Source organism: Silene latifolia, chromosome 3 (assembly GCF_048544455.1).
Source record: "Silene latifolia isolate original U9 population chromosome 3, ASM4854445v1, whole genome shotgun sequence".
NCBI lineage: Eukaryota > Viridiplantae > Streptophyta > Magnoliopsida > Caryophyllales > Caryophyllaceae > Silene > Silene latifolia.
This window is the reverse complement of record NC_133528.1, coordinates 2,460,644-2,479,977: the sequence shown is the minus strand read 5'-3', so window position 1 is coordinate 2,479,977 and position 19,334 is coordinate 2,460,644. Positions and strand designations below refer to the sequence as shown.

Below are 19,334 nucleotides of genomic sequence, written 5' to 3'. Positions count from 1 at the left end.
CTCAAATAACAACATCATCCAAACGATTCTGAAAACCTCCTAGTAATAAAACTTATAATCACAACACTCCCAAGAATCTCCTCAAATCACTCATGTTACTTCATCTTAAGCTATTCCTTGAGACCAAGTACTCTACTATAAGTGTGATCTCATCACTCCAAAACCTCAACATCTACGAACGACTTCCATAAGATCAAGATCAAAACTACTAAAAAAAGTTACACTCATAATCAACTATCGACCACTATGAGTTCCCACTATGGTAGAATCCTTAATCGAAGATCATAATCCCAAGTTCTTTATATCTTCTAACATTCCAGATAAAATCTTATTCACACCCGAATTTACAAGCATAGATGACCACATTCCCCAAATTATAAAGATCACCAACCAAAAAGATATATAAGTATCTCATATGAATTTTCCTACTCAACCTAACTTAAGTTCTACTAATCCAACTTCGACGAAAACGAGACCCACAAAGAATTCTCAAAGAGCATCTCACTCACTCTACAATGTAGCCAACAATGCCATCACTCCACTAAAGAAACAAGGAGTAATAACCAGGTCAGGAAATGATAGGAAATTCCAAAAGGGATATATGAACATGTCAAGATGTGAGACTAAAAGAGTCGAATCATAAAGATAACTAGTTAACGACCAGTAAGAGATATTAGAATTAGGGGGATATTCAAGACAAGGAAATGACAAGTAAACTTTTATAATTAAGAATTAAATCCAACCAAGATATGAACGAAGGGAAGGAAAACGATTAATGGTACGAAGGAGGATTTTAAGGCTTAAACTATACGCTTCCTAAGACTTAAGGTTCTCTCTAACAAGGTCACACTTATTAGGGTATTGTACCATCATAACAAAACAACCAAATCGAAAAACGAGGGTGAAGGCAATTCATCTCATTCCTTATATGCAAGTCTCTCTTAAAGGATTACACCTCTATGACTGATCAAGGTAAAAATAAACACTCGCTTAAGAGTTGATAAATTGGTTAGATACTTCTTCCACCTATCTTATCGCATATTAGGATTTCCCTAGAGCAAATCTACCACTCAAGTATCAAAGCATCTCTTTATCTCAAGCACTCGACACAACCTCAATGTTTTAAAAACCAAGGAATGGATTAACGAAGGCTTCTCCACAAAATTCTTAAGGAACAACTAACATCAATTCACATCACCAATCTATACGGGATCATTAACATCTAAAAATGGGTTTTCTTCCAAATTCATATCCTAAACTTATCTCACGTTTACTCCTAAGGTGACGACGCTCAACCTACTAAGCTTTCAAATCCCAACCATAAACAACAAAGTCAAGTTCTATAACTTTAATCACATAGGCAACTCATCCCTAACACAAAGAATCCACCAATCAATCATACTCACTTTGTCAAGGAACTAGGTATAAGAATCACTAAGTATGTCTCATCACATTACCTAAGTCTTTCTAACATCACGACCTCTCAAAAGCAGGGTTAAGGGTCAAACACAAACAAACTCCACAAAAGTCAAATTATCCAACCATGGTTAACATTCCACAAAGGAAAGAGTACTATCAAAAGGTGTTAAGGGAGGATAAGCAAGGGACAAAGCACAAGTTAGGAGGGTACAAGAGTAGTTTCCCAAGGAATAAGAAAAAAGAGTTTAGAAGAAGCAAACATTAAGAAGTAGAAAGCAAGGCAGGGTACATAAAGATGAAGGAAAAACTTCGAGGAAGAAGAAGCATTCTTCAAAAGTTGAACAAATCTTCAATGCTCGACAATAGTCACCAAATCTTGATCTTCACATAGGTAAGCTCACGGTTATTGATCCAAGGATACAAAAATTATCAAATGACAATCAACAAACACGTTAGAACCTAACAAAGAGCAAACACACTACAGACTACCACCTTAGGTCCTTAAGTCTACCCATCTCTCATTCATTATTCAAGGTCAAGTTCAGTTTAAATTTGGGGTACACGTGTGTGCGTCGGGAGCAACATATGCTCTGATACCAACTGTGACACCCCGCGATAACGCGGAAATATAACTAATAAATTAAAGCGGAATTTGTGAGATTTTAAAAAAACTTTTAAGTTACTAGTTAAAGATTAAAACGCGGGTGCCAAAAACTAAATGAAACAAATACTAAAATAGACAAATATAGGTTATCACAACCCAAGTCTAGAAAGCGGGGAAAAGATATCCCACGAATAAACAAATAAAAGGTTTCTAAATTAGAAACTAAGGTCCAAGGGTTTAGTTCTCGCTAGCCCACACGTCTTCCCCACGTAAGCATCTTCAAAACCTGTCATTCATGTAAACATGAACGCCACAGTCAGTGGGGAGTAACTCGAGGTTCTCCCAGCCACAATATGTCGAAATGCAGATAACAAACAACACTTAATCAAACATATTAATCATGCAACCTATCCTAACAATAAGGAATAAGGAAATATAATGAACAATCATGGTGAAACAGGCATAATACTTTCTTAGTAGAATAGGCATGGTGCATGAGGATGAATATGCAATCAAGGAAATAAAATCACCAAGTCCACCCACTCATGTGGACACGACTCAACAAGTGTAAGACATATACTTAGTATGAACTCAAACAAGACAAACCCTCTAGACTCCAACCTCTTGGTAGGACGACGATCATAATACGGTCCTAGTCTAAACCTGGCCAGACTCTCGGGATGGACGACACCCGATTCGACACACGATACCAAATCGTATCCAAGACTCGAAACATGGTACACCTAACCGTGCCCGAAAGTCGAGTAACCTCAAATCGGAACCTTGTCACCTAACCGTGACCCCCGGTCCGAAGAGGCGGAAGGAAAAAATAGTCCAACTCGGAAACAATGGCACCTAACCGTGACCCAATGTCCGAGGGCAAATAAATAAGGAATGTCAAGTAGTCACACAATGTAAAATGTCACACTTGAGTCAAAATAGGAGTAGGAATGATCATGCAAACATCATATGACACGGGATTATAAATGTCACATTCATACTCATGGCTTGCATCTCACCATGAGTACAGGTGGGAACATTAATCCCAACGATCATATCGCAACTAGAGGGCTTATAGCTCACCCCTAGTATCCGATAGGACCAAGACTCTCACAACGGAACTATACAAGGCATTATCAAGAATATGACTCTTCACAAATGACCATTTAAAAATAATGACTCATACTTGTCCTATATTAATAGATATTCCATTTTCTAATTTAACATGCCGGTTAGATAAAATATAATAAGTGATAATGAATAATTTACGTCATGTGAAAATTTACGAAATGCTTACTGATGGGGCATATTCTGCACCGCTGACCAAGTCAACACACTGAGCAAGGTCAAAGATATCCACAGCAAGTCAACGACTTAGATAGCCTAGCCGATGCATCCCATCGGCCGCACACCGGGTCTCGGCGTGACAACCTGCCACCGGGACACACATCCGCGTACTCATATCCAAGACCCCTCGGCGGCGAGTCAACATTGTCCGCCGGCCTGCCATAGGTCCCTCGGCCGAGGGGTAGATCGATCTTTCCACCGCTAGCCACTTGGCCACTTGGCCACTACGTGACAAAAGGTGAAAGTCTATAAATACTCCTCAACCTTCATTGAGGAAAGCATCTCACAATTATAACCTAAATACACTATTCATCTGGTAATATCTCCCTTATCTCTCTACAATAAGCATCTAGCCAAGTAACACAGCTTAATCCTTTAAGTTTACTGACTTGAGCGTCGGAGTGAGTACGCTTGGCACACAGCCCAAGCCCTCGATTCGTTCATTGTTGCAGGAGAGGCCGAGTGGGACGATAGGAGCAAGAAGGATTCAGCTCAAGACATTATTCTACAAGTCAAGGGTGGTAACTAATAACTGCTCCGGAAATTATACCCGGAACAATTGGCGCCGTCTGTGGGAAAGACACTAGAAGCTAGTCACATTCATTCCCAAACAAAAACAAAACTCAAAATAGAAACCCACCCAAAAAGCCGAGAAAATGTCGAAACAAAGAAGACGTTAGCCAGAATCCGACGAAACCGCGTTCTACCAAGATGACGCTTTCAACAACTCCGAGTCATGCGGCCCTCCACCGGCGGAGTAATCCAACCGGAGTTCGGGATGCCAATAATACCCGACGCGCCGGTGCCAACCAACCAGGTCACCATCATGGGGCATGTGGTTGACGTAGAAAAGCTAAAAATGCTCCTGGACCTAATCAGCAACACGCCCGCTCACACTGTCACACCGACAAGAGCGGCGGAAACCGTCCAGGATAACAGGGCCCAAAACGTGACTCGAGAAATCGAACGGAGCACTAGGAGAAGTTGACCCGGTCAAGACGCCGGGGGAGCCCAAAGTGGGCGCGGTAGACCTAAGTCCTTCCCGCACTCACGGAAGGACAGCGTCCCCGCCACACGAACGAGGCATACCCCAAAGGAGCCGGAGGAGTCCGACTCGGAGAGTTGGAGAAGGAGTCATAGTCGAAGAAGGAGCCCCTCCCGCTACGAGGGGAGAAGCCAGGATAGGGATGCGAGGAGCCGATCGCCACGTGTCATTCAACACGTGGTCAGGCAACCCCTCAACGCCTACGTCCTAGAAGTCCCGGTGCCAAACAAGCTAAAACTGCCACCCCTATCATACAAGGGGGATATCGATCCAGCCGACCACGCTGAGGCTTTCGAGTCTTACATGTCGGTATGGGAGCAGCCCGACGAGGTCTGGTGCCGAATTTTCCCAACAACTCTGCATGGGATGGCTCAGAGCTGGTACAAAGGGCTTCCCGATGGCTCGGTGTACTACTACGCCGACCTGAAGGGCGCTTTCCTAACCCAGTACTCCTGCAATAAGAGAAGGGCCGTAGAGACCTCCGACCTCCTAACCATCAGACAGGAGGGGGGCGAGTCTCTCCGAAGCTACGTAAAGAGGTTTGATGGAAAGGTCCAGCAGATTCGAGAAATCAATCCCGAACTGGCAGCCTTCGCACTGATGAAGGGCCTCCCAAAAGGAGATTTAAAAAATGAGCTCATCAAGTGCGGAGGCCTAGGTTTGGACGCCGCAAGGAAGTTGGCTGACCAAGCCATCAAGGTGGAAGACTACCACAAGACTTGGGAAGGCCCCAGCGAGGCCAAGCACTCAGAAAGGAATAGCCGCCGGGAGAATAACCCGGACGAAAGACGCCGTGACAACAATGGGTCACGATCCGATGAGAGACGCCGTGAGAATAATTGGTCACGGCCAGAGAAGTCTGCCAGAAAACAAAGCTCGGCGAATGCGGGGAGCTCGGGGACATACTACAAAAAGCGATACGATGATCACACCCCCTAGTCGCGTCGGCCGCCGATGTTTTCGCTTTGAGCAAAAACGAGGGCCAGAAATGGGAAAGACCCCATAGGCCGAGAAGTGATGGTGACACGAGCGATCGTGAGTACCACGGCCACAGGACACCTAACCAACGATTGCCGACACCGAAGGATGCCATTGAAGAACCGATTCGGATGGGGAACCTCGGCAAATATGTTGCCGAGGCCAAAACAGATACCGGCAGATCAAAGAGCAAGCCCGCTCCCGAGCGAGTAGGAGTGATCAATGTCGTCGTCAGGGACAACGAGAGCGGCGAGTTCACTCCTGGGCACAAACGGCACCTGGATAAACCTTATCAGGCCATCAACTTTGCGCCCAACACGGTGACCCCGCTTCCAAAGTTCCCGATATGACCATCGGACGGGAGGATTACGAGAGAGTCGTCGCTCTTCACAGCGACCCACTTATGGTCCACCTAGACATAGCCGACCACTTGGTGAAGGGGTGCCTGATTGACACAGGCGCCTACACCAATGTTATGAATAAAGAATGCTTTCTCGGCCTCGGCCCGAGGATGGAAGATACGAGCCCCCGCACCAACCCGTTATACGACTTTTAGGGGGCCGCATGGTACCCCTGGGTCAATCGGTTTGCGGTAAGGTTCGGCGAGGGAGGTGCAGCCAAGAACGTCATGTCTAAATTCGTGGTCATCGACGGTGCACCTGCCTACGATGTACTCATAGGCCGGATCACTTTGAGCGAGATCGACGCTGTAATATCCATCCGGGCCCTGACATTGATGTATGTCTCGGACCGGGGGAGGCACAAAAGCTCATCTCGAAGAAAGAGGAAGATCCCGGTTTGTGGGAGGTTCACGCTAACGGCCTCTCCGCGACATATGGCTCGAAGGCCGACATGGTTATCATCAGCCCAAACGGGGACGTATCCGAGCACGCCTTGAGGCTTACCTCGGTGACCCCAAGGAATCCAAGTACGAGGCGGTGATAACCGGAATTGAGCTAGCTAAAGCCGCCGGCGTAACGTATCATGGTAAAGACAGATTCGCTCCTCGTGACCAACCAGGTTAGAGGAGAGTGCGAAGCCCAGGACTACAAAACAATAAGGTATCTAGTAAGGGTGAGAGCGTCGCCGGAACTAGAGTCGTTCGGATACAAGACACACCCCGGATCCGGAACGACCGGACCATCGGCATGATCGAAGGAGCAGAGACCGAGGAGGTAGAGATCGATCCGGGCCGCACCGTAACCGTCGGTGTCAACCTGGAACCAGAATTCAGAGCCGACCTCCTAGACCTGCGAGAAAGAACAAAGACGTTTCGCATACTCGGCGGCCGAGATGCCGGCGTGAATCGGGAGGTGATTGTTCACAAGTCTGAACGTGATACCCACCGCCCGCCCAGTCAAGCAGAGAATGAGAAACTCCTCGGTTGAGAAGGACGAGGCCATCAAAGCCGAAGTAGATAAATTACTAGCGGCAGGTTTCATCACGCCTTGTACTTATCCTGAGTGGCTAGCCAATGTTGTAATGGTGAAGAAATCATCGGGGGCATGGAGAATGTGTGTAGACTTTACCAACCTTAATAAAGCATGCCCCAAAGATTGTTATCCCTTGCCTCGGATAGATAGCTTAATCGACGCCACGGCAGGCTACACCATGCTGAGCCTGCTGGACGCCTTCTCAGGGTATCACCAAGTGTTTATGGCCGAGGAAGACATGCCTAAATGCGCATTTATCATCGCCAACGGCACATACATGTACAAAATGATGCCATTTGATCAAGAACGCCGGAGCGACGTACACACAAGGCTGGTGGACAAAGTGTTTCAAAATAAAAAAGGACGGAACATTGAGGCATACGTCGACGACGCTATTGTAAAAAGCAAGTCCGACAAATGAGCATCCGGGCTGATTTACACGAGACATTTTGTTCACTAAGGAAATACAAGATGAAGCTCAACCCAATGAAATGCAACCGGTGTCCGGGGGGAAAATTTCTAGGCGTACTTGTCGGCGCCAGAGGCATAGATGCCAATCCGGACAAAGTCCAAGCAATCCTAGACCTGCCCGAACCAAGGAATCGGAAAGAGGTTATGATACTGACAGGGAGAATGGCGGCTCTCGCCCGTTTCATCTCTCGGTCGGCCGATAAGAGCACCCCATTCTTCAAAGTGCTGAAAGGAAATAAAGATTTCAGCTGGGGGGAGGAACAGAGCACAGCTTTCAAACAACCGAAAGCTCATCTTCGACTCTCCCAACTCTGTCCAGGCCGATAATGGGGGAGACGCTATACCTATACATAGCAGTAACCTCGGCCACGGTCAGTGCCGTGATCATCAGGGAAGAAGACAAACAGCAACACCCAATCTACTTCGTCAGCCATACACTGTTGCCCGCCGAAAGAAACGTATACTCAGTGCAATTGAGACGCCAATCTAGCGGTCAATGTGCCTACACAGTTGCGATTGCTATCGAAGCCGCAACCCCGATTACCTCGGCCAAAACCGAGAGCGACGGGGAACACGTCGGCCGATACGCTAAAAAGAAACGTATACTCAGTGCAATTGAGACGCCAATCTAGCGGTCAATGTGCCTACACAGTTGCGATTGCTATCGAAGCCGCAACCCCGATTACCTCGGCCAAAACCGAGAGCGACGGGGAACACGTCGGTCGATACGCTAAAAAGAAACGTATACTCAGTGCAATTGAGACGCCAATCTAGCGGTCAATGTGCCTACACAGTTGCGATTGCTATCGAAGCCGCAACCCCGATTACCTCGGCCAAAACCGAGAGCGACGGGGAACACGTCGGCCGATACGCTAAAAAGAAACGTATACTCAGTGCAATTGAGACGCCAATCTAGCGGTCAATGTGCCTACACAGTTGCGATTGCTATCGAAGCCGCAACCCCGATTACCTCGGCCAAAACCGAGAGCGACGGGGAACACGTCGGTCGATACGCTAAAAAGAAACGTATACTCAGTGCAATTGAGACGCCAATCTAGCGGTCAATGTGCCTACACAGTTGCGATTGCTATCAAAACCGCAACCCCGATTACCTCGACCAAAACCGAGAGCGACGGGGAACACGTCGGCCGATACGCTAAGAAGAAACATATACAGTGCAATTGAGACGCCAATCTAGCGGTCAATATGTCTACACGGTTAAGACATACATTCAAATCGCCTCAGTCAGTGACACAAGAAGACAAATAAAGGATCGTAATCAGAGTCCCGGCCAAGCCGAGGACCAAAAAGATAAAACCTTGTTAAAATGACTGCAAGAAGAGTACAAACGACGGCCGTCCCCATAAGGATTGCCTAAACTCTACCTACCAGAGCTTTACAAAAAGCAAGGAAACAGAAAAGCAAAAAGGTACAGACTTGGAAATTAAAGCGCCAAAAGGATGGCAGGGAGAGAAGGCTCAATAATTGGCCCCCGAACAGCTAAAGCTATCCGAGATGCCGGGTGAGTCCGGTGACGACCGCCCGTCTCCCTATGCTCGATGCTCCCCTGCGTCGAGTACAAGCATCATCGGTGGCGGCTTTGTTGAAGGCCGAGCAGCATCTTCAAGCAACTTGACCTCTCATCCTCCTTCACTTTCGCATCATCACCGCCTTGGCCTCGGCTATCCGAGCCGCCGCCGCCGCCTCGGCCTTCTCGTAGCCGCGGCCTCCTCAGCATCAGCCATTTCATCCAAAAGAGTATCAAATTTATCCCATGGAAAGGAGCCCTCGGGGACGAGTCTTCTTATCGCCTCCCTGGTCGCCTTCTCGGCCTGGTCCCGGAACTGGACGCACATTTTAGGAAGGAGCTCATCCTGAAGCATTTCAATATCCTTCTCTTTCTGAGCAAGGATAGCCTGCGTGCCCCTGAGCACCTCTGCTTGCTTCTGAAACCGATCCTCCCACTCGTCCCTCTTGGTAACCACAGAGTCGTAGGCGCCCTTGTACCTGTCCCGTTCCTCCATCATCTTGGCCGTGGCGCCATCAAGATCCTCAACTTTGGCCCTCTCGGCCCTCGGCAGCTTCTCGGCTTCCTCCGCACGCCCCTCGAAGACGGAGATCCGCTTAGCCTTCCCGGCTTCCCCCTCGCAGCAAGAAGATCAAACTTGAGCTTTGCAATCAGCGCCCAGTTGGGCCGTGGCCTTTTCTTGCTCCATGATGAGGGAAGCGGCTTGACGGTTCCATCTCCCCAACTTCTTGTATATTTTCTCACCCTCCGCCACGAGTTCGGTAGGGGTAAGCTTCTGGGGTGAGGAGTCCACGGTGACACTTTGGTCACCCGTTTTCTCAACCGCCTTCTCAGGCTGCTTCCCTGCTTGCCGTTCAGCGAGGACGGCGGTCTCCGACGATGGAACTGCAAAAAAGTTACAGAGAGCATCCATGTCACCGTGCATTGACACGTCAGAAAGCCTGTCACCAGGAATGCCCAACGAGCCGGCTAAATCCGAACCACAAGTTAAATCCGTACCAGTTCGAACCCTCTTAGCTGAAGGGCTGGCGGAAGCAGGCTCCTCCACGGCAACGGTGGAAGCAGACGGTGGGTCTTTCCTCTTCTTCGGAGAAGGGACCTTAGCAACGGTCACCTCCCCCTCAGAAATGTTGATCACCTCCACATGATCCTTTTCGATCACCGGGGTCGAAGAGGGAGTTGCCATTGATGCAGCCGCCGACTTGGACGCCGCCTTCTTTGGTCTTCTCAGCACGTTGCCAAGAACCCGTGCTTGTGCCGTCTCCTGATCCAACGCCTTTGTCTGTCTTTCCATGACTTCGTTAGGAGACAGTCGGCGATCACGTGCTTCAGCCGTAGGATGGCGGGTGAGAACCTTTCCGTCCTTATCAAGCCCAAGCCTCTCCAAGTCCTTCTCTGACAGATCCTGACCAAATCGATCTGCAAGGAATCAAACAAGAGTTGTATGAAAGAAGTAAGAAAGCTCCAAACAGGAACATAACAAGTAAAGGTGGGCCTCACACCGACCCTACTCACCACGGCTGAGGGCCGGTATGAGGCCGACGCGGCAGAGCATCTCGTCCTGAAGAATAATCTGGGTCGGGGGCAGCCATCCCTCCTCAGCATCAAATAGCTGCATTGCCCGCTTCTCATCCGCCGTAAGGGGGACAAAAGAAGCGTCCATCTTAACCTTGCTACCCCGGGAGACGTACTTCTCATACTCTTCCCGGGTCTCACACCGCAAATGAACGGGGCCCTGGAAAGACCTCGGCAACGGGTAGTCCTCCGGCACCTGGACGTACACCCATCGCCCCTGCCAATCTTTGCAGGAAGTAAGCTTGTTTACGGAGACATATCCGGGCTCCGCCGGACGCCTGTACCACCCCACCTTTCGGGAGATCGACGGCCGAAGACTATGAAGTCGGCGGAATAGGTTGACCGTAGGGACCTCCCCTTTAAAAAGGCAGAGCCACACAAAGCCGATTATCGTCCTCATGGCCAACGGATGTAGTTGGGCCACGGCAAGGTTCATAGCTCTGATGATGGCCACAACATGCTCGTTTAAAGGAAACCGGAGCCCGTACTCCAAATGCTTAAGGTACACGCCGATATGGCCCGGGGAAGGGCAACAGACCACTCGACCCTCCTCCGGGACAACAATTTTATACCCCTCACCGAAGGAGAAATGATCTCCGAACAGGGTCCCTCCGGAACTACTAGCGAATTTATTCGTCCAAACACGGTCGAGGCCAGTCGTGCAGGCCTCGCCATGACTCGGAACAGTCATCCTCCCACCATCGACGGGAGCCCCATCACCGTGATCAACATCATCCTCATCCTCCAACTCCCCCAGGAGGGGCAGGTCATCTACGGGAGAAGGAGGCCTAGGACCCCCTAACCTTAGCGGGATGGCCTCTAAAATCTCCTCCTCGTCAAGACGCGACGGGGAACCCCCCGGCGCGGAAGTGCTAGCCCAGCATCGCCAGCAGACATGTTCACAACAAATTACCGGCAAAGAAAAGAAAAATTCGTTTGTTTACCTTCAAAGGAAAAAGTGCTAGCCGGATCAAAAACTCCGAAGATTGGAAGAAAAAGAAGCCCTTCAGTTTAGCAAGACGAAAATTTTGAAGAAAATTTGAGAAAATGAAATTAGTGACCAAAATCACGGAAAAACTGCCCTATTTATAGGGAAAAAGCCCACAATGAAGGGCCAATCAGAGCACAGCCCATGAAGCAACAGCCAATCAACGAGCAAACACGTGTCGAGCATGCAACCACGGAATGTCAATCGTCGCAACAGTTAAACGTCAATCAATGCAACAGTGACCAAGCGTCTTCAACACGCCCGTTCACATCCCTTCAACTATTCATTTTCCTCAACAAATTCCTAGGTATCTGGTCTCCGCCGGCCACCTGATCAACCAAGCTAGGAAGCACCGGCCGGGGCAATCAAAATCAACCAAGACACTCTCGGCCTTGGTCACGGCCAGCGTCATATTCTTTTCCACATCGAGTGCCCTTTACGCATCCATGTGGAGGGGGGATATGGTATACGGCACGGCCTAGGATATGGTATACGGCACGGCCTAGCAAGAGCCACGCCGATGCACAAGAAGAAGCCGATGCAGAAAATTTCTAAAAATTACTTGTGCAGAATACATGCTCAACGTACATCGGAGCCCATACCACGGCATAGACTACGCTGGGGGCAAATTGATGGGGCATATTCTGCACCGCTGACCAAGTCAACACACTGAGCAAGGTCAAAGATATCCACAGCAAGTCAACGACTTAGATAGCCTAGCCGATGCATCCCATCGGCCTGCCACCTGGGTCTCGGCGTGACAACCTGCCAGCCGGGACACACATCCGCGTACTCATATCCAAGACCCCTCGGCGGCGAGTCAACATTGTCCGCCGGCCTGCCATAGGTCCCTCGGCCGAGGGGTAGATCAGTCTTTCCACCTGCTAGCCACTTGGCCACTTGGCCACTACGTGACAAAAGGTGAAAGTCTATAAATACTCCTCAACCTTCATTGAGGAAAGCATCTCACAATTATAACCTAAATACACTATTCATCTGGTAATATCTCCCTTATCTCTCTACAATAAGCATCTAGCCAAGTAACACAGCTTAATCCTTTAAGTTTACTGACTTGAGCGTCGGAGTGAGTACGCTTGGCACACAGCCAAGCCCTCAGTTCGTTCATTGTTGCAGGAGAGGCCGAGTGGGACGATAGGAGCAAGAAGGATTCAGCTCAAGACATTATTCTACAAGTCAAGGGTGGTAACTAATAACTGCTCCGGAAATTATACCCGGAACACTTACAATCGATTACATGTGACAAAGTGAGTCCAAAGATACAAAAGTAGTGAGTCCAAAAGAGAGAAGAATATGAGTCCAAAACCTTTAAGAATTTGAGTCCAACAAACATGAGGGGTTGAGCCCACGAAGTAAAAGTCAGTGAGCCCAACAAATAAGTAATGCCAAGCCCAACGAATCAATTATGTCAAGCCCAAGTAAAAGATTATGACAAGTCCAATTAAATTAATATGTAAATGAATGATATTTAACGGGTTACGATATATATATATAAACCATGAGACGGGAATTAATAATATTTCATATAAACTAAACTAGTGCCCAACCATTTATAACCATGACTCACGAGTTAAGACCAGTAGACATAAGACGGTCATATACCCACTAATTATACAACACATACTAATTATCCTATTAACACCCAAAACAACCGAACTCAGCCACAACCACCTTAACCACCCGTGACATCCCAAAACAGCCCACCCAAATGCCATTACGCGACTGCCCACAACCTGCACATCAACCCCAAAATCCGAGCTAACACCTACCTCGACACCCCACCCGCAACCATCCTTAAAACAGCTCCACCCGACCTCCGTTACCACCGTCCCAAAACAGTCCAAAACAGAGCCATGAACACATAAAGACGAGCCAATGACAACCCAAATTCGAGACAACTTTATACCCAAATTTCATTTGGAAACAGGACGGAAGCTACCAGTGCACGCACACCCAGACCCGCTTCACATACCCGCCCAACACAGTCCAAACATCCGCCAAACACGCCACTAAAGCCGACCTAAAACTAACCCACATAACAGGCCGCCCAACACCTTCCTTCGACTGAAAAACAGAACACGAGACGACCCCAAAACGACTACTGAGACGGAAACGAGCATGAATGAAACACAAATGACAACCATTTAATTCGCTCAACTATACTCGAGAATTGTCGGGTAAAATGGTTCACTGAAACAGCAGAAACTAGCCCATTTCAACCACCATTCGAGACGGGAATCATCATAACAAATGTGAAACAACATAAAGACTCAAACTTTATTAAACAAGAACGTATCAAAATGACGCCTAAGACGGAAATTCCGACAATTGTCGAGTAACCTATCACCGTTACCTGTTTTTGATCTCCTAAACGTCCAAGGAACTGTCCAAGGGTGATCCTAAACCCAAAATAGAAGAGATTAGCTCCAAAAACTGCATCCTTGAAAGACGGCCGAAATGAAACCGGATGAAAGCTTGGCTCTTTTTTATATAGGAAGAAGGAGGATGAGGAGGGGAAGCTATTGGTATAAAAATGGTGAAGTTTGGTTGAGAAATGGAGGCGGGATCGGAGTTTGAAGGTGCCGAAAATGGGGATGGTACGGTCTGTCATTGTTGTGGTTGTTGTTGCTTTGTTTCGAAAGAAAGAAGAAGAGGCAGGAGGGAGTATGAATGAAGAAGGGTGTGGGGACGCGCAAATCAACACAACAGCAACAATAATATAATAATAATAATAATAATAATAATAATATATAATAATAATAATAATAATAGTAGATATTTTTAAGGTGGGTGAATGTGTTGTTGGTTTTTGATTGGTCCAGATTAAAGTAGGTACAACATGAAATGTGACGGTCTAAAGTTTAGACGGAAATTAAGACGGAGATTATGATTATTACAGTCATTATTATTATCCGACCAAAAATACGTATACATATATTATTATATAAATTGTGCCTTAAAAATATAATTTAATCGTACGTATTTTTATAAAAATGAGCTTTTATATAATACGTTTATAAAAATCGTGTTTGACATAAAATTAATTAAATTGAACAATTCAAAAATATTTAATAAAGTAATTCAAATGGCTTAATAAATTTTAAATGTCAAAATGGGAAATTCGCGGGTGTTACAGTGACGCCCTTGTAATTCCGCTGCTGTTTATTATTAATAAAAAGAGCTATTTTGAGCTGCCTGTCTGCTTTTCCGGGGCGTTACACTTGCAAAATAAGTTAGTATTCTAAATCTAGGTTAAAGTTTTAGCTAGTATTGTAACACCCCGGCCCAAACCGGGTCGGGAGTGGTTACTTATGATAGCTCACCAGGCTGTGTACACGGCCCACAAATCAACACGGGTCCTTTATAGCGCATTTTGTCCTCACTCATGTGCATCCCGGAAACCTTCCCAGGAGGTCACCCATCCTAAGACTACTCCCAGTCAAGCACGCTTAACTTTGGAGTTCTTTCGCATGGATGACCATAAAAGAAAGTGCACTTTGTTGATATGAGTAGTACTTCCAATCCCTTTATAAGCACTAGTCATTTAAGCCTATCACTGGACCTCTTCAATTACTATGGGGTGTTACAGTCACCCCCACTTGAAGAACGCAACGTCCTCGTTGCGCTTGGGAGCATAACCGCTAACCCAGAATCCTCCCCCGCTAGGTGTGTGATCACAATGGAGCGTATAACCACTGCCTCCAGCAGCGTATAACAACTGCCTCCGATCACCACACGGTCGCAGGGTTGCTCTGATACCACTTGTAACACCCCGGCCCAAACCGGGTCGGGAGCGGTTACTTATGATAGCTCACCAGGCTGTGTACACGGCCCACAAATCAACACGGGTCCTTTATAGCGCACTTTGTCCTCACTCATGTGCATCCCGGAAACCTTCCCAGGAGGTCACCCATCCTAAGACTACTCCCAGTCAAGCACGCTTAACTTTGGAGTTCTTTCGCATGGATGACCATAAAAGAAAGTGCACTTTGTTGATATGAGTAGTACTTCCAATCCCTTTAAGCACTAGTCATTTAAGCCTATCACTGGACCTCTTCAATTACCATGGGGTGTTACAAGTATTATAAATACGGTCTTATGATTCATATCATAACACAATATTATCATAATACAATATATGTTAGTATAAGTGTTAAATTAAGAACAAGCCGCAACTCCCCTTTTCTCTCTCTAGAAAAACCCTTAAAAAACACAATCTTGAAGCTGTTGCAACTCCCTTCCGCCCACCGCCCTTCTTGAGTCTCACCCTATCGCAGGAGATGGGGCCGTTTTCAAAGCTCTATCTCTGGCGACCTCTCACTCTTCACTAATTAAACTCGATTACCCGGTTCCCTTCCACCAGTACCATTTCTCTCATTTTCAATGTTCCCTTCGTGGTTCGATCGGTTTTCAATCTTGACTGTGGTTTGTCAGCACGATTCACCATCCTCTTCTTCGTTCATCCTTTTATCAGTTCTGGTTGTGGTTGGTGATCTTGTATGCGTCCTGGTGGGTGTTCCCCTTTCCCAGGTATTGCTTCCTCTTCACCTCTGTCTTGATCATGTGTATATGTTCGAGTTCGATTTTGTCGTCGAAGGTGCATGTTTGGTTTTCGTTGGTAGACTTTATTTGTGTTTGACGTTTTTTAGTCCGAGGTTGGTGTTGAAGGGAACTCTTGGTGGTGCTTTAATTATTAAAGGAGTGGTAATTGGGTGGGCTTGGGATGAGATTAAACGGTGGTGATGGTTTGGGTCAGGTGTGGTGATTTTTTCGAAAATACTTGTCCGATAGCTCTTATTTTATAAGCTTTTAGGAGTATCTCTGGTTTACTAATTTTCAAAATAATCTACTCATAGAAGAGTATTTGTGTTATTAATCACCTTTTAAAGGTGTTCTATCTTAGCTTTCCAAATTGGGTTATTTTGTGAAAAGTTATGGCTGCCATTTCTGTAGATGCATTTTTTCTAAAGCACTTTGTTATTGTACATGGAAATGGTGAATTCAAGGAGGATAACTGGTTACTTTTTAGTTCTTTCTTACCAATGGAAGAAATCCATTTGATTAAGGTTAAATTCCTTAAGGAGATGGGCAACAACTTCTCTAAGCAAAATCTGTTTGACTCTGATGGCGGCTGCTATGAAATGGCATGTCGACTTTTATGTTTGGTTTTGGAATCTATGGAGGACTATGACATTGAATTTGTCTTGCAATTATCAATCTCTTTAAATTTGAATTTAGCGGCTTGCGCTAATAAGCTCCATGAGTGTGAGGCATCCATAAACTTATGCTCTTTGGTTTTGTAGTCCTTCCTTAAAATGCTAAGGCTATACTGTAGCTTGCATTGTATGAAGACTAATATGCTCCTGGAAGCGCAAACTGATCTAGAAACTGCGTCAATGCTTGAACCTAAGAATAAAGATATCCTTAAAGAGCTGAATGTTGTCAAGAATCTACGGGCTATTAATCATAACGCTAAAGAAGTATTGATGACCAGTTGCTATGTGAGGTGGCTAGGGAAAGTAAAAGACTTATCCCTGATTTTGATAATACAGGGAGACATCTCAGTAAACGATAATGGGGGGTCTTTATGTGGCTCTTACATTACTCCACTTTTTGACTCCATTGTTAAGGATACCTGTATTTCAGATGATGGTCTTCCTATAAATTCCAAAGAAAATTCTTCTCCTAATATTGATTTGGAACACAATCACAAAGACTCTCAAATGGGTGATAATGAGCATATTCCTAACAACTCGGTTCTTGAGTTCTCAAGAAAGGGTGGAGGAAATTCACGACTAAGGATCTCCGGACAAGTTTATCAAAAAAATATTCAAGGTAGTAAGGTGAGCTTTTACAATAAAAGAGACTTGTTAACTATGACAATTCGGATCCTTAACATTGAGGGCACCAAGGAGGGAGGAATTACAAGAGATCATTATAAGAGAAAGAAGAGGATAGACGGTCTAAAAAGCGGAAACTGAAGATGGTGGTGGTGAATGAAGACACGTCTTCTTGTTCAGGTGTCATCAATGGGATTCATGGTATTAGTTCGAGGGAGTCCTCTATTGATGGTGTAAACTCAAGTTTGTCCTCTATTTTTGACAACTTATACATCTCCTTCTGGTATTCAAATCCTCCAAGGAAATCCTACGTTTGTCGCTCCTAATTCCTGCTTACCTTTTTCGTTGGCGAATGGCACGACCAACACCTCTATTTGCTTCCAAGCCCAAAATGATTCAAATGAACACCAGTCGTTCCTTTTTCCAGCTTGTCCTAAGAAGTATAAGATTTCTTCGTTTGGTAAACCGTCACGTGCCTCGTCTACACGTAGGCTTTGCAGGTACCCTTTTAATCGTCAAGTGAGTGAGAAAAAGAGAATTACTAACTCCAAGAAGAATTATAGCCAAGGGGATGAATCTTCGAGACACAATGTATCTACTTGCTCTACAAGTAGGTCTTTCTCCCGTAAATTTCTACGCCCTCGAGGCGTAAGAAGAGAAAAGAAGTTTTCGCTCATTTGGCAAGCTTAGATCGTCCCCTCAAGAAGCTTTTTCTATTTGGCAACCCCATTCTTAGTTTAATTTCCTTTTCAAATAATGTAGTAATAAAGTCCAACTCGGAGAGTCGGGTAGGTGCTGTATAAGGAAACTTTCTTTATTGCTGCAAAAAAAAAATATATATGTTAGTCTGTAGAAAGTATGGACTATGGACTAAGGTTAAGATTATTGGTAGTCTTCAGATAAGACTTTGGTAAGTCTTAAGACAAGACTTACTCAAGACTACCAATAATCTACCCTAATCTTGACAAAGTCTTAAGTTGAGTCTTGGAAATCCAAGACTCAACTTAATACTTTGGGTGAGTCTTGACCTCACCTTGAAGAGAAATTATCCAATGAGTATACAACATGTGTCATTTCTTTTTGTTAAAAAAAAAAGTGGTATGGAAAAGTAGAGTATGAGGTGAATCTGACGGATAATGTATAAAGTTTGAGGTGAGTCTGAGATGGGTCTGAACAATAAAGAAATAATAAAAGTTAGTGAAAAGCTCATGTGCCAGAGTCTTAAGACTTATGAGAGTCTGACTGATAATCTCACCATAAAAGGACATGTAGCGTTGGATGGCCTAAATTAATAGGCAAATCAATCGCATGAGGATTGAGTACATCCATACTCCACGATACCACAACCCGCACCTCCGCTGTTGCGCTTCCCCGTCACGACGACAACGCTTTTTGTAGCAATATAGCGGTTGTTATAGTTCGAGTATTATATCTAATATGCCGACTTACGTCTACCTAATCCTATTATGGTTAGAAAATACTCTTTGGCTGGCTATATAAGCAATACTTCCTTCATTCAACTCAACTTTGCAAGTATTTCTTTTTCGTCCATTCAACTCCACTTTACATGTTTCCTTATTTGGCTAAGAAAATGATCATTCTATCCTTATTGAAATCTATATTTATAAAAAAATGTCATCCATATCCACACTAATCCACCATAAAACCCCACCTTTATATTTTTTTTTAATATTTTTAACCTCTCCATTCTTTTTCTCTATGTACTTTTAATAGTTTTTTTTAATCCGCTCCTTAATACCCGTGCAAAAAGCAAACTTACAAAGTGAAGTTGAATGGAGGAAGTATCATGTAACAGTATTACATACAATTATACTCCCTCCTATTCTAAATAACATTCCCTATTTCTTTTTTCATCTATTCACACTATCTTCCCTCTTCCCTTATTTAGTAAAGTTTTTATACTTATTTAATCATATCACCCACAACAATACTCACAAACACAATACCCATAATTTATCTTATTTTAATTACCTCACCCTCACAACAATACTTATTTTAATCACATAACCCCACAATAATACTCTATAGTACCTTCTCTCTCCAATTACCTCACCCTATTACAGTACT

At 45.4% G+C, this 19,334-nt stretch overlaps 1 long non-coding RNA gene across 1 annotated transcript; it reads right to left on the bottom strand.

The window, feature by feature from the left end:
- Positions 1-2,134: 2,134 nt before the first annotated feature.
- On the bottom strand, positions 2,135-14,038 carry LOC141645808 (uncharacterized). Its single transcript, XR_012545173.1, has 2 exons — positions 13,760-14,038; positions 2,135-2,309 (listed from the first exon to the last, which is right to left on the bottom strand). It is a non-coding gene; the product is annotated as an uncharacterized LOC141645808 (long non-coding RNA).
- Between the last annotated feature and the right edge of the window lie 5,296 nt (positions 14,039-19,334).